The sequence below is a fragment of the Antechinus flavipes genome, chromosome 4 (genome assembly GCF_016432865.1).
Source record: "Antechinus flavipes isolate AdamAnt ecotype Samford, QLD, Australia chromosome 4, AdamAnt_v2, whole genome shotgun sequence".
In the NCBI taxonomy this organism is placed as follows: Eukaryota; Metazoa; Chordata; class Mammalia; order Dasyuromorphia; family Dasyuridae; genus Antechinus; species Antechinus flavipes.
This window is the reverse complement of record NC_067401.1, coordinates 205,748,669-205,762,558: the sequence shown is the minus strand read 5'-3', so window position 1 is coordinate 205,762,558 and position 13,890 is coordinate 205,748,669. Positions and strand designations below refer to the sequence as shown.

General features: G+C 40.7%; 1 protein-coding gene across 1 annotated transcript in view; it reads right to left on the bottom strand.

The window, feature by feature from the left end:
* The window catches only part of PTK7 (protein tyrosine kinase 7 (inactive)), an 84,985-nt gene that overhangs the window by 70,747 nt on the left and 348 nt on the right, over positions 1 to 13,890 (bottom strand).

Genomic DNA, 13,890 nt, shown 5'->3' with positions numbered 1-13,890 from the left:
ATCCCAAAATGACACCTACGAAACAAAGCAACTCAAGGAAAGGGGACCGGAAGAAGAAAGTGAAGTTTTCGATCAACCGGGAATGACTGGAGAAACTCCTTCCCGGAGGTGTGTGCTGGTGTTTACTAAATAAGAGCCTTTTGTTTTAAGAAGGAATTTAGGAAAGAAAAAAAAAAAAAAAAAACCTCTTCCAAGCCCCCAGGGTTGTTCCAGAGCCCCAGCATCCCTCTCTCCAGAGTGCCGCTCCCCATCCCCACCACTGTGTGTGTGTGTGTGTGTGTGTGTGTGTGTGTGTGTGTGTGTGTGTGTGTGTGTGTGTGTGTTGAGTGTGTGAGAGAGGTGGGGGGAGGCACTCACATCAGAAGCTTGCAAAACTGCTTACAAATTTGGCATTTTTTAAATTGTCGCTTGAACAATTTGGTTTAATCTGTTAAATTAGCCAAACAGATCCATCGATTTGCTCTTACAAGCTGGCTGTAGCACTAGTCCTGATTTCCTTTTTCATTTTTAGGGTTGCTAGACTGGTGGGTGGGTGGGTGGCTGGCTCTATTGGCAGCTGCTGAAAAGAACCTCGAATCCCAAAGTGGGGCACAAAGACCTCATTATCCTGGCCACACCACCTGTCTAGGGTTCCCATGAAGCCTTAGCAAGTGCCACCCAGCCCTCCTCAACCTACTGTTAGACCTAGAGTTCTCAACCTGGGGTACACAGGGTACTTGAATAAATTCCAGGGATCCATGAACTTGGGTGGGAAAAGAATTCAAATTTTATTATCACTAATCTCTCTGAAATTTAGTATTCCCTTGAATTATGACTTTTTAAAAATTTCTAAGGACACAGAGGTTTCATCTGACTGCCCAAGATGGGATAGCCACAAAAAACAGGGGAGGAACCTGGCCTAGACAAATGAGCTTACTTCTATACAGGACAAAGCTCCTTCTTTGAAGGAGCAAAGATTCCTTCCACAAGAACTGCCTACCATAGAGGGCCTGCCTGACAGGAATTATTTATTCCCTATGACAGAATACACAAATTATCACCTCTCCCTGAACACCTCCCCCAACCATGCTCTGGGTACTCTGGCCCCTAGATGCTCGGTTCAAAGGCAAGAACGAGGTTGGTGCTAACTATCCTTTCTTCAATCAGACTCTGGGTCACGAAAGAACATAGAATGGACTCAGGATATTGGATATAACAGGTGCTTAATAAATGTTTATGGAGTTTAATTGGTTTCGACAATATAAATCACTGTAAACAATCCATCAACAGCATGGTCAAACTATGATGAACTAATGAGCAAGGAAAATCTGAATATTCTAGAATGGTGGGTGGGAGAGGTGTGAAATTTTAAAGCCGAAAGGAGGTTAGAGATTCTCTAGTACAAACATCTTGTTTTACAAATGAGAAAATGATTTTCCCAGGATCACCCAGCAAAGTTAAGATTTCCCTACTTGATACCAATCCTCCCTTAGAAGGGGCAAAGATTTCTTCAACCTACCTTCTGACTCACCAATGTGGATAAAACCTTTGTATGGCACACAACAGATTTAAATAGAAGATATATTGTATAAAAGAACATTCTCAAATTTAAAAAAAAAAAGGTCTGAGAATATTTGGGAATAAAAATAAGTAAATAAGGGTGAGTATGTGTTCATATACAGTATATATTACATATCAATGAAAAACAGATTATATTCACATAGAAATGGCATTAAGCAAAGAAAGTATTACAACAAATTGTGCTTTATTCAGGGATCACTTTCTAGAGGCCATGAATTTTGAATTAAGTTTGACAAGAGGGACATGTAGAGTATGAGGAAGAATGAGAAAGAATTTAGTAAAAAGGTTCCCCCCACCCATGTCCCCACTTCTTCAATTTAGCAGGATGATATATTTGATAAAGTTCTAGACTTGGGAATTAGAACTCAGCTCCAGTTCTGTTTTGTGACCCTTGGTTTCCTCATCTACTACTTACCTGACAGTTGTTAACAGCAAAAACTTTGGAAAACAAAGAACTTAGTTGCCTACAAATCCCAGCATGCTGTACTGGCTTGGAATGTGGAAGAACACAGCAAGCAGGAACCTGTAGTCACCCATGACCTTCCACATGCACTGTTCTTAGGCCAAGAGCTCCATTTTCAGAGAAAACTGTTGATCTTTGGATCTTTTTGGATCTAGGCTAAGTTTTCAGGTAGAGCTCTGCTTCTTTCATGGAGGATGGACAAAATTCACTTTTGGATAACTTAAATCTCCAGGCCCAAACTCCTCAAGTTAGAAAGGACTTCAGAAATCCACCTGATCTTTCCTCTCCCCTGGAGCTCTGAGAACTTCGCCTAAACCACTCTAGAAAGATGGACGCATCCTTTAAAGTCTATCTCTCCTTTCTGCCACCAAGATTCCACAGATTACTATGGTAACATGTGCCAGTCTCCAGTTCTTTAACAGAAGGTACCTAGGTGGCAAAGTTGATAAGACCACTGGGTCTGGAGTCAGGAAGATGAGTTCAAATTTAGCTTCAAACTCTAGTTGTGTAACCCTGGGTAAGTCACTTAACTCTGATTGCCTTGGTTTTCCCATTTATAAAATGAGCTGGAGAAGGAAGAGGCAAACCATTCTAGTATCTGCCAAAAAGACCCTAAATGGGATCACAAAACGTTGTGACAGAGACAACAAAACAACGTTATGTGCTCATTTATTCTCTCTGGGCCTCATTCCTGCAGTTCTGGACATTCTATGGGCCTAAAAGGATAAATAATTCATTCCCTAGTTTTTCCTCTAAACCTCCCCTTATCTTATTTAACTTTTTCCAATCCTAATACTTTGGGAAGCTTTACCACATTAACACCACCATCTTAGCCAAGTCCCAGGTTTCTGTGCCTTACCGTTAGAGAATGAGAACTAACTTTGTAGATCTGAAAGCCCTCACCAAAATCAATGGAAGAGAAGAAAGCCGAAGGGATTTAGGAAAGACAAGGCTTTGCTCATCCCTGGTCATAGAACACAGACCCTCCTAGTTGGACCTTAGTTGGCCTTCTAAACAGAGAAGGTAACACAGGCTCTGAGAGGGGGGGCAACTTCCCCCTACTCACACAATGACTTTGTTATAGAACCTGGGTTTCCTAACTCTCAGCGTTTTCCTGCCACAAGACTAGTACTTGTGTGCTCAATGCTATAAAACATGCAGGAAACTTCAAAAGACTTGGCACAGTCTCTGAGGACCTGAAGGAGAGAATGCACCCAGGTTTTTCTTTCTTAATTCTGTCCCTCTGTTGGTCCAAATCAGAGAGATATACTAGTTTCAGTTCAGGATTTGGGAGACCCCCTAGTATCTTTATGGAGAGAGAACACAGGCAAGCCTACCTAAAGTTTCTTAAGGAAATGTGATCCAAAGTCTAGGATGCTTCCTTTTTGACTTCAGTCAAGCTTAACACAATAAACATGACTGTCCACCTCAATCATAAAATACTAAGCTGGCTACAGTGAAGTGAGGGAAAAAATGACAACAGAAAACATTTTTTCTGGTTTAGAACTCCTACTCCAGAGCCCCAGGAAAGGAGAGCAAATTGTGTGCTGTACCCACTTAAATAACATACCTTTATCTTTATACCTAGGTGCTGTGTCCCTCATCCCTATTTACTGTGCTAGGAGATAGCCTGCCACCAACAGAGTCAGAAAAGACCTGTGTTCCTTGTAGGGGGAAGAAAGGGCTCCTAGTTCCAAGGTAGACTATTTACCAACTGTAATGGAAGTCTCCTCCCTTTCCAGAGCAGACAATTAATTGCATCTTACCTGAATTTCCCTTTGATTTTTATCTTGGGGGAGGCTGGGGGTGAGGGAGTGAGAAGGGAAGGGTACTAAGAGCTGTGGGTCACTCAGTAAATCAGTACTGAACTAGTGTTGTCCTTCCTGAGAATCTGCATCCAGGATGAAGGAGGGGAAGCTCTAGCCAGGAAATGCAGAGTGGCTGTTTTTGGAAAAGTCCCAAATTTATGAGCTGCTGATGAAATACCAAGATCCATTTACAAAGAGACTTTGCAAAAATCTGTGCATTAGAATGAGGTAAACTATTTAAGAAGCTGCCAGTCAAAGGGGCTTTGTTGAGTCCTCTCCCGTGGAGATAAAAGAATAAAGACAAGGGAAATCTTTAAAAGATTAAGGGGTCCCAGGTAGTACCCGTGGTGGAACATGAGTGTCAGAAGATACAAAAGTGACCAAATCTGTATTTTTTGGTGTCCTCCTTATTTGCTAGGCAGAAGGTACTTTTCTGGAATCACCACATTATCACAATGAAGTAATGAGAGGCACCATCAAATTGTACATGAAATATACCTGATAATACCTAAGATTTGACTTACACATCACTGGGTACACTTATAGGCAATTCCAAGTCCCACTGTCTTCATGAAACCTTCTCAGAAACCACCCCAATCTCTTCCCCTTCCTAATTTTCACTCCCAATAACATTTATCTTTATGACACATTTTGGAACATAATTATATTTAATTTAGCACTTTACTATATTAGTGTTGCTCCTTATCTAGCTAGAATAGATAGTGTGTGTGTATGTATATCTTATCCATACATTAAGATGAACTTGATTCCATTTAGCTTTAAAGTTACCCTATGTAATCTGACCCCAGGTTCACTGGATGTTATTCCCCCTCTTATACTCTGAAATTAAATGAAACTGGCATTTTCTCTGGTCCTCACTAGACATTCCATCTTTCCTTCTTTGCTGTCTTCCAAGGCCATCTTCCTCACATCCACTTCATCTTACCTCCTTCTTCCCTTAAAATGCAACTCATGAACCATTTACTCATAAAGCCTTTATCTGTCCCTACAAGCGCTAGTGACCTTACTCCCAAACTAACTTGTATTTAATTACTTTGTGGTTGTATGTGCAAATAAAGTCTATATTTATGCTGCACATTTTTATATTTACGCATTGTCTCTCTAGGGAAGTTAAGTGGGAAAGTGATAGAGTGAGGGGCCTAAAATCAGGAAGACCTGAGTTCAGATCATGATTTAGATACTGGATATGTGACCCTGGGAAAGTGGATTAACCCTATTTGCCTAAGTTTCCTCAAATGGAAAGTGCTGAAGAAGAAAATGGCAAGCTATTTCAGTATCTTTGCCAAGAAAAGTCCAAATGGGGTCACAAAAATTTGAACAGAACCGAAATGATTGAACAGCAACAAAAACTGTCTCTCGGGTTAGAATGAGAGTAGGACCTATTTCATTCTTTGTAATATGTGATATAAATACCAGATAGTTTTATTCTTTGTACTTGTGTCAGCAATACTTAGCACAGTCATAAATATTGATTGATTACTATACAACAAAGAGCTAAATGTCCCTTCCAGAATTCCTTATCCATTTGTATCTGTATCTCTATTATTTCCCCAACTAAAGAAATATTAAGGAATCATATATTTTTGAACCTGACTCAACCATCCTGTTCTCTCCTCAAGACCTGCCCTTTCCCTAACACAACACTTAGCATAATGCTAGGCAAATAGCAGGTGTTCAAAAACTAATTCGAATCCTAAAATGGCAGAGCTAGAAAGGGCCTTAGGAATAGTTCAACCCCTTCATTTCACAAGGAAAGAAACTGAGGTCCAGAAAGGTTTAACAAAGATAGAAAGCAGCAAACTCTTGATTTTTAACTTGGATTCAAATGAATCCCAATGAATGCTCTTATCATGAATCTTATCCTGCACCATGGAAATATTCCAATTTTAGAAGTGAAAAAAACTGAGGCCCAGAGTATGGTTTGCAAAAGTTTCATAATGAGATCGTGACAAAAGCAGGGATAGACCCCTGCTCTTGACTTCCAAGTTAGAGCTCCCTTCCATTCTATTATCAATGGAAAGGTCCCTGAATAAGGAGAAAAGCACCTGGATTTAAATCCTTGCTCTGACACTTCCTACTTTTGGTGACTCTAAGCAAGTTAAGGCTCTCTGGGTCTAAGTGTCTCCATTTGGAAAATAAAAAAGTTGGATTAGATGATCTCTGAAGTGCCAAATGCCTCTAAATCTATAATTATGACCTCTCTTCATTCAGCATTCAGCTTAGAGTTCAAAATTTCTGGGCAAAGCAGTGTGATTTCCTGGAAAGTTACTGGACTTGGAGTATTGGAAGCTCTTAAGACAAAGCATTTCTTTCTGGGCCTCAGTTTCCTTACGTGTAAAATCTGGGCACCGGACTGGGAGACCCCTAAGCTCCAGCTCCTAACCGATCCATGCACTAAAGAATAACTATAACTACTGGCATAAAATGTTGGCCTCCTTCCCTGACACAATGGCAAGCCCAGACTAGGGGCTGGGCAGGAGAAAAGGTAATCACGTAATGAAACCAAATTGCTATTTAGAGTTGAAAAAGACTTCAGAGGTCATTGAGAACAACTCCCCTTCATTTTTTCAGATGAAGAAATTGAGGTTCAGAAGATTAAGTTGAGTTGTTCAACCTGTTTAACAAATAAGATTCACAACCTTTTATCATTTACCTAGTTTTCAGCACAGCTGATAAATTCATGTATCAGATCTTGTAGTTCAAAGGCAATGTCGGGAGGAAGCTAGGTGGTGCTAGAGCCTGAAGTCTGGAAGATCTGAGTTCAAATCCAGAGTCAAAACTCTTATTAGGTGTGTAACACACCTCCCAGGAAGACGTGGGACAGCCTACCTCAAATAAGGAAGCCCTGGATTTCAACCTTATCTCAGACACTGAACAAATCACTTACTCTTCATTTGTAAATCACAGCTGCAGAGTCTGCCTCAGGGTTATAGTGAGACTTGAATGTGATAATAATGGCCATAAAGCATTTTGGAAACTTAAATGCCAATCACTGTTATTATGTTTCTAAGAAAAAGGATACAGGACTCTGCTCAGTTCTTTCAAAAAAAAAAAATCAAATTTCATAGATTCTCTTCCTTCAGTCATTTGATAAATAAATGACTGTTGGATGCAGAGCACTGTGCCAGGCACTAGGGAAGATGCAAAACTCAGATAGCAGCTCTGTGAGGGGTTTCCAGTCTAGAAGGAAAATAAGCCACAGTCACAGAAAACTCTAATGTACAATATTACCTGATAAAGACATTAGAGAAACAGCAAATAAAGTGCTATGTGAGGCTTCTTAAATTATCCACAGAATTAATCCAGAGGGGGAAACAGGCACTTGGCAATTTAATAACTCTGACTCCCGGAAGAGCTGCCAGGTCCAAGTTCATTAGCCCTGGGAGCCAAGTTGCCTCCTGGCTACATACACTGACTCTTGACAGCATGACCGAGAAATGTCTTAAATATGGAGAAGAAAAGAGGGCGGAAAAAGTGACATGCTGCACAAGGCTTCCTAAAACCACTGATTAGCTGTACTGTGCAGGCTCCACCAGAGTGCCATAGGGCTGGAGCTGGCATGAGTGCATATTGGAATAGAGTGAACTCAGCACCCCCAAGATAGGAATCGAGCCCAGCTACACTGAGGGCACTTTCACCGGAGCTGGATAAATGGAAGCTGAATGGTAGGGGGACACGAAGGGGAGGGCGACAGTATTAAAAAGAATACATGGGAGAAAGATCAAGCCCAGCAGGTAATGAATAAGACTTGAGGAGTTAACCACAGCAATACTGGACCCAAGCCTCTAACCAGAACTGCCTGGTTCTCTTAATTCAGAAATAGGGCAACAAGGGGACATAGCTGAAAAGACACATGTAACTGAGGTTAGAGGAAAAAGGCCAGAAGGGCAGGCAGGCAAGGCAAGCTAAGGACACACAACCCTGTGTATAACACTTTCTTCCATGGAGCTGGCTTGTCAAGTTACTCATAATTTACACATTAGAAGTTGAGAGCAGTAATTCCTCAAATCCAAAAGATGAAGCAAGAAATGATTTAGACCTTGGAAGCTATTAAGCTCAAAATCCTCCTGTTAAAAATGGGAATAGTGAGGCACATGGAGGTAAATCATTTCAGCATCACTCACTGATGGGAACATGTCATAAAATTTAGACAAAAAGGATATCCATTTTCACAGATGGAAAAACTGAGTCCCTGACAGGGAATGAATCAATTTCTTTCTCTTTTTCTCTGTCTTTGTCTCTCTCCACCCTTCCTCACTCCCTCCCTTTTTTCTTCTCTCTACTCTTCCCCCCAGAGTCAAAATGATCAGATCATCACACCATGGCAAAACCCAGTAAAAACATGCCTCACTGTAGGTAATAGATGTGTTCTTTCAAAGTTGCTTATTGAATCCAATTTCTACTTAATGAATGCAATTTCCTCACTGAGTGGCAAGCTATTAAAATTAGAATTGTGTTCCTCTGGGTAAAGATTGGGCCCTGAAAATTTTTTTTAAAATGTACTTGGGAATGCTGCAAACATTCTAAAAATTATATAAACAATAAACATGATTGTTTCCCAATAACAATATGATTAATAGACAAATGAATGATAATAGAAGAATGCAAATCATCTAAGGTAATTTTTATCTTCAGTAACCAGATTTAAAGACATAAAGTGAGAACTCCTTAAGTGGAAGAAACACAAGGGTATCAAAATCACTTCTTTCCCCCTTTCTTTTCCATAAGTCTGTAATAGACTTTACTATATATTACTCTTTCTCAATAATCAGTCCCTGTGTATCAGTACTATAATGGAAGTTATTGGACTTTAAGAACTGGCTGATCAGGGACAGGTAGGTGCCACAGTGGTTAGAGCACCAGTCCTCAAGTCAGGAGGACCTGAGTTCAAATGTGATCTTAGACATTTAACACTTCCTAGCTTGTGATCCTGGGCAAGACACTTAGCCCCAATTGTCCCAACAAAACAAAACAAAAAAATTAAATTAAATAAAGAGGCCATCTGAGCTAAAGATCATTTATAAGAGTTTATACAAAAAATATAGCTGAGGCAATAACAGCAACACCAAATGAAATGGAAGTAGAATTCAAATTTTTGTTCAGTCGTGTCCAACTCTTCACAACCCCACTTGAGGTCTTGTTGGCAAAAATATTAGAGCAGCTGCCATTTTCCTTTTCCATCTCATTTTATAGATTAAGAAACTGACAAATAAGGTTAAGTGACTTCCCCAGGATCACACAGCTAGTAATAGTAGCAATCTAAAGTTGGATTTGAACTGAGATAAGTTCTTCTGACTTAGTTTTTCTGATAAGTTTTTCTGACTCCAGGGTTATACCACCTAGTGGCTCTACTATACAAATAGGGGTTGCCTGTGTACTGGAGGCACACAACAATGACAACCTGAAAACTCCATTTCTTAGGTCCATCCTCAAAGTAACATACATCATATCAGATCCCTAAGTTATAAGTGCTATACCAATAAATTATCAATACTTTGAGTTTCAATAGAAAAACAATATGGTAGCAAGTAGCAAAAGCCCCAAGCTGGGAGTCAGGAAACATGGTTCTAGTCCTCACTTGGCTATCAACTAATTCTCTGCCTGTTCAGCAAGTCCAGAGTACCATTCCAGGCTTCAGTCTTGTCTTGTAAAAGGAAGGCACTGCACTAAATAGTCCCTTCCAATTCTGACAATCTATGAAAAGAAGATGAAGTACTGTACCAGAGATGATGGAAATTTTGGAATCAGGAGGACTTGAATTAAAGCCCAGACTTTTGATATATATTGGTATGTGGCCTTTATCATGATACTTAACTGTTCAGTGCCTTAGGCTATTTCCTGATTATAAATTGCAAAAGATATTATAAATTGATATCAGCAGTGGTAAGAGAGTTTTCTCAACAAGAGTTTCCTAAACTAAAAGAATCACAATCTGGGTCCTAAAATTAAAAAAATAAAATTAGTATAGTATGATATAAATATCTTCAAGTGTAATATTAGTATTATATAGTAGAAATAAATTAGTAAAGTATAATATAGTCTTAGTCTTCTATAAGTATATTATAGTATTAGTCTGATAAAAGCATTCAGTATAGTATAGTAGTAATATGATACAGTTGAGTATTGAATGAGTATAGTATAGTAGTAGTCCAGTGTAAAAACATGGACAGTTAGGTAACTCAGTGATAGATCATTGGGCCTAGAATCAGGAAGATCTAATTTCAAATCCAATTTCAAATCTCATGCACTGCATGGTCCACAGGATCAAGAAGAAGAGTCAGACACCACTGAACAACAACAAAACATAGACAAGTATAGTAGAAGTGGTACAAAATCTAAATGACACTCTCAGTTCTGCTATTCACTCACCTGTGTGTGTGACTTTCTTAGACTCCCTGGATCCCACCCAATTTTCAATAATTTGTGAAAGGAGAAGACGGGTAGATGATCTTTAAATTTTCTTTCATGATCCTATAGGTGATCCTATAGATATCTATCCCAACTCCACCAAAGCACAAAGCAGGAAACTTTGAAAGGGGAGGTGACTTTCCTAAGATTATCTAGGTTATGAATGGCAAAAGCAGGAATCCAGTTTAAGTATAGTGACTCCCAAGCCTAATTCTTTTTTCCATTCCTTCAAAGCAGCAAAAGCCCCAAAGCCTCAATGGGTACCAGAATATACACTGGCACTATGAAAGAGGGTCCAAATAGCAAAGTATATTTATTTCTTTCATAAGGCAGAGAGCAGGATAGTCCAAGCCTGAGATTTTGAGACAGTATACAAATGATCCAACCACTCCCCAGAAAAGGAACCTGTGGCCTAAAAATCGAAGAGGAAGAAAAGATATACTTATTTCTGCCTACTTCTGAATCCTTTGCCTATGATCATTGAGGAGGTGCAAGAAATAGAATGCTGGTCTCAGAGTCAGGAAGACCTAATTCTGGACACTTAATCTCTCTATCTCAGATTCCTTGAGCCTAAAATGAGAATAATAACATCACATATCTTCCAGGGTTGTTGTAAGGATCAAATGAAATAAAAACACAATGCTTGGCACTATACAAATGCCAAATATTATTATTATTATTATTGGGCAGTCAAAATATCCATTTATTTAACAAATATTTACAATGACTAATCATATGCCTAGCACTATAAGAACTATGGGAAAAAAAACTATAAGAAATCCTTCCCCTCCAGGAACTTCCATTTTAATAAGGGAAAAACCATGTCTACAAATAACTATAATATTTTGTAATAAGTGATAAAAGCTATATGAATGTTCCAGATGTGTCCTGTAGAAATTCAGTGGACTGAGATATCTTCTTTTGCTAGAGGGATCATATAAGATGGGAAGGTTTGAAATTGGAGGATTTTAGTAGATAGAAAAGAGATATCTATACAATCATAGCATGTTAGAACTAAAAGGAACCCAGAAGTCATCTAGTTCAATATTCTCATTTTTCAATGAAAGGCTATGTTTGAAAGTATGTTCACATTCAGAAAGCTGAGCAGTGCATTTTGGCTTATATAAGGGAATAGTGAGGAATGCTTAATGGGTATGGATGGGAAGGTAAATTTTAATCAGACTGCAGAGGACTTAAATGTTAAAAAAAAAAAAAAATCCTAAAGGTAGTGGGGAGTTGTTGAAAATTTTAGAATATGGAAGTAACACGATAAAAAGTAGTATTTTAGCAAAACTGATATGTCCATCTGGTACAGAAAGAATTAGAGAGTTGATCCTCCACATCTCTTTACCCCTCCCCAATTTCTCAGAATACCTATTCACAAGGTTTCCTAGAGCTGCTTGAATACGATCATAAAGTAATGACCAATCAGGCCCAGAACAGAGTGTCATTTCATGTGTGCCCCCACCTCCCAAAAAAGAAAGGGCTTTGGAGAGTAAATGGCAGAGCAACTGAGAAGCCAAATTGGTCAGTTCAGGAACTTTAGTTTCCAAAAGAGAAAACCCTCTTCTCTTCTACCATATTTATCACAACAAAGATCTCAAAGTTTGGAAAGTTACTGGGTCATTTACTTCATAATTACTTAAACTTCAAAACATCCTAATCCACAACAAGCCCAGCTGTCTGGGCCCCTCTTCTTCTGGGCCTATTAATACTCTGGGGTCTCTCCATGCAAAGTCTCGTTAATTAATTACATAATTAAACAATGAGATGGAAAATTCTACTGTGAACTATTAAAAAAAAAATCACTGCCCCCTGAAGTCATACTGTCCGGGGGTGTGTAGAGCCCGGATTTCACTTAAAGACAGCAGGCGCCATGGCCACGGCCATGGGCTATGATTGTTTACAGCACATGGACAGGTTCCACACCAGGGCCCATTTGGTGGAGTTGATTTAAGGCTCTCATTAAAATGTTCCTTTGTTGAACACAAGGCAGCTTCCCCTTCACACACACCCCAGGATATTCCAGACCTCATGTCCCATTCCTCGAGCTCCCTCTTGGTTCCCCCCAATCCCTCCCCCATCACCACACACTAACGTCACAGGATTAACATCTGAGGAGTTGGTCTTCTCCTCACCGAAGGAATTTAGCATTTGCTGTACATGGGCACTGAGGCTCCAGTTCTACAAGAATACCCATCCCTAGAACTTCTAGAACACTCCCTTTAAGTTCCCAACAATAAGATGGTAAGGAACTATCACAGCAAACCTAAATACCAAAAGACAAAGAATCCAGAAGACAAGCCTTTTCACATATGATTAGAGGACTCCTCAATTGCAGCAGAAACTACCACCAAACTTCCTTTCAGAACAGATGTGGATCTAACCATATGTAATAACGAATCTGCCAATCACATTCTTTCCTTCAGGGGTCTAAGGCAGCACCAGAAGTATCTCGGGCTCTTTTACCTTTATGTGCAAACACTTGGCCCTCCTAGGCTTTCACCAAGCCCTATGACCTGGGGCACAAAAAGTGAAGATAACAAATTCACCACTTCTTAAACATCTCTTACCTCCCCCCTCCCCAATTAAAAACATTAAACAGGTGTCATAAAATATGACTGGGTCAAATACGAAGGATAAGCAGAAAGCCAAGAATATGGCCAGAAATTTCATCTCACTGGAAGCACAAGGTCTCTGGTAGCAGCTGTTATTATGGGTCAAGGAGGCCAACTATCTCAAGGCTGCTCCAGAATCCTCTGCTTCTACTGAACCAGCTATTTAGGTGTGAGTAAGCCAACAATTAAGGATGTCCACAAGTTTGGGAGACAAATGGGGGAGAGTAAATTCGGAACAGCGTTAAAAATTATAGAACACCAAAAGATATAGTTCACACATATATACGCCTCTCGAACTAAAGTGCCTGGCCCTTCTAAGCAGAAAAAGAATAAACTTTTCAGCTCTTATCTTTTAATGCAAGGATAGATAAAGAGAAGTAGAAAGGCCAGCAGGCACGAACTTTTTCTGCCTTGGCCTCCATCATCCAAAGCATAATGGAGATCGGAGAAGAGGGTCAAATCCCCAGTGGAGCAGCCCTCACCATCCACCTCTTCCCGGGCCAACCATGCCCGATTTTGGCAGGGGCCACCGTAACTCTTTAGTGCCAGCGGTACTATGTAGCCCGTGCCTACTCCTCTAGGAGTCAGGCAGGGAGCTCACTGCCCCGGATGAGGGTTCGAAAGGGAAGAAGCCCCCCAATCGAAGTCCTCTGCGCTGCCCAAGATCCCTTCTGCTCAGCAGAAGGAAGGAGGAGGGAGTCGGGCCGCCTTAACAAAGGTCCATCCGCGTTAGGGCGGAGGAATGGATGGATAGAAGGATGGCCGGTTGCGTGGAAGCCCTAGCGTCCCCCGGGCGCATCCCACCTCCCCAAAGAAAGGACTCCGCCCGGAGCCGGGCACTACCCCGCCCCGCCAGGCAGCCGGCCCCAAGCGAGTAGGGCTCTGCGGCTCTCCTCACTTGGGCCCCCGGAGGCCGGCAGCCCGCCGCGGGGGCAGGAGGAGGAGCGCCCAGGCCAGGTTTCTCCGGGCAGGTAAGGCGGAGCCGTCCTGGCTAGGGCACGGAGAGGCCGCT